The sequence below is a fragment of the Pseudophryne corroboree genome, chromosome 3 (assembly GCF_028390025.1).
Source record: "Pseudophryne corroboree isolate aPseCor3 chromosome 3, aPseCor3.hap2, whole genome shotgun sequence".
Lineage (NCBI taxonomy): Eukaryota > Metazoa > Chordata > Amphibia > Anura > Myobatrachidae > Pseudophryne > Pseudophryne corroboree.
The window spans coordinates 12074023-12076812 of record NC_086446.1 but is presented as its reverse complement, the minus strand read 5'-3'; positions in this window follow the sequence as shown (position 1 = coordinate 12076812).

The following is a 2790-nucleotide window of genomic DNA, read 5'->3' as shown; positions in this document are numbered from 1 at the left end:
GAAACTTTCCAAGGAAGGTGGTCAAGTCAGGAATCCCTTCTTCCAATAAACATCCTGGAGCTAAGAGCCGTATACAATGGTCTTCTTCAAGCAGAACACCTTCTGCAGGATCAGGCTGTTCAGGTGCAGTCGGACAACGTGACCACAGTGGCCTACATAAACCGACAAGGTGGAACGAAGGTTGCCATGTCAGAGGTGACAAGAATCCTCCTCTGGGCAGAAAGGCACGCAGTGGCGATGTCAGCAATCTTCTTTCCGGGAGTGGACAACTGGGAAGCGGACTTCCTCAGCAGACATGATCTCCTTCCAGTAGAGTGGGGCCTCCACCCGGAGGTGTTCGAGGAGGTAACCGGTTGGTGGGGGGTTCCTCACATAGACATGATGGCCTCTCGCCATAACAAGAAGCTGCAGAGGTACTGTTCCAGGTCGAGAGACCCACAAGCAGTAGCGGTGGATGGACTGGTGACACTGTGGGTGTTCCAGTCAGTGTATGTGTTCCCTCCACCTCCTCTCATTCCAAGAGTTCTACAGCTTGTAAAAAGAACAAGGGTTCTGGCAATCCTCATTGCTCCAGACTGACCAAGGAGGGCTTGGTACGCGGATCTGCTGGATCGACTGCTGGAAGGTCCAAGGCCTCTACCTCTTCGGGAGGATCTTCTCATACAGGGGCCGTTCGCTTATCAGGACTTACCACGGCTACATTTGACGGCATGGTGGTTGAGCACCAGATCTTAGCTCGGAAGGGTATTCCGAGCGCAGTTATTCCTACCCTGATACAGGCTAGAAAGGGGGTAACGTCTAAACATTACCATCAAATTTGGAAAAAATGTGTCTTGGTGTGAATCCAAGAAGTTTCCTGCTGTGGAGTTTTAACATGGATGGTTTCTCCTATTTCTGCAAGCAGGTGTGGATATGAGGGATCCCCCAAGGTCCAGATTTCGGCTTTATCCATTTTCTTCCAGAAACAATTGGCTGCCCTCCCTGAGGTTCAGACCTTTTTGAAAGGGGTTCTGCACATCCAGCCTCCCTTTGTGGTGCCGACAGCTCCCTGGGATTTGGACGTGGTGTTGCATTTCCTGCAATCAGATTGGTTTGAGCCTCTACAGGAGGTTGAGGTCAAGTTTTTCACGTGGAAGACTCACTTTGTTGTCCTTAGCTTCTGCGCTACGTTTGTCGGAATTGGGGGCTTTGTCCTGTAAAAGTCCCTATTTGGTCTTCCATGAAGATAGGGCGGAACTCAGGATGCATCAACAGTTTCTTCCAAAGGTTGTGTCGGCTTATCATATCAACCAACCTATTGTGGTGCCAGTGGCTACTGACTCCTCAATTGCTTCAAAGGCCTTGGATGTTGCGAGGGCTTTGAAGATCTATGTAAGGAGGACTGCTCGTCACAGAAAATCACACTCTCTGTTTGTCCTGTATGATCCCAAGAAAATTGGGTGTCCTGCTTCTAAGCAGACAATTTCTCGCTGGATCAGGTTCACCATCCAGCGTGCGTATTCTACGGCAGGATTGCCATGTTCAAAATCTCGAAAATTATGTAGTGAGGGCTGCGCTATAACCTTATGTGCAAAAAGCAGCTATGGAGAGGCGGGCTTCCACTAGCCCTATTGAATCTATGGGAAAAACGGGGTTACTCCCAGCGCTGTTACACAAAGGACAGTATAGCAAATAGTATGTAAAAAATTAAGAATTTATTTGTTTCTCTTCAAGGAATATAAAGCAAGGTCTATAAATATCTAATTCCACTATCTAGCGGTAAAATTGGTAAACAAGGATACTGTATATGGTGTATAATTAATGAGGATTAGTATGAATAAAATTTCCTAAGAAGGTTAGTGCACATCAGAGTCTAATATATGTGCGTAACAGGAGATGTATTCGCCACATGCGGTATATGCTAGTTCCTAATACCGGTATACGTACATATAGGACACTGGACAAACATATAAGAACAGATAGAGACAAGTAATCTTATTGTTATAGTAGATACGCACAAGCGGTTTATTCTACTGGGCTAGTATAGGTGCTTGATAATGAGAATTCCTGTGCAGTACTGTATCCAAAGGTAATGTTTCTATGTATCCAATCTTTGATACAAAATGACAGTCTTTCCAGCAGAGTCTTTAGGCAGTGGTAAGGCAGTAGTAGTTGATGTGGATAAATTCCAAAAGTCACTCACCGCTACTTCTAAGTTTTGCTGGTATTCTGTGGGCCGCTGTCAGAGTCTTGTTGAGGGTACAAAAAAGGTTGCTCCTATGCAACGAAACGCGTTGGTGAGACCTGCCGGATTGTGTCAACTCCCTTCTTGTGGATAATCTGGACCTGGACCAAGTCCCAATTGGAAGTCTTTTCTTGAACTTACAATAACATTCCCCACTCATCGTGGAAAGTTCATCACCACCACATCACGAGGAACAACCTATTGCGGACGCAGATTCGCTTAAGAGCTCTGAAGCATATGGTGGTAAATATGACCCATGGATAAGATATTGGGAACCAAGAACTATAAGGGACTGTCATAGGAACAGGTCCATTACACCAGGCACCTATAACTGGACGACTTGCCATTGGGAGTAACGCAATCCAACAGTCGTTGTATTGATTTTATTCAATATTTTATGTGGTATTGACCATCCTCATGCATTGCATTTTGAATATTTTATGCTCATTTACTCTATTTTTCTGATTAAATTGTGAATTTATTTGTGATCCACCTTTGCTTTTGTGACCACATTCTAGCGCTATATTTCTTTGCTCTTGTTTTCGATATAGGGGTTTGACCAGCCC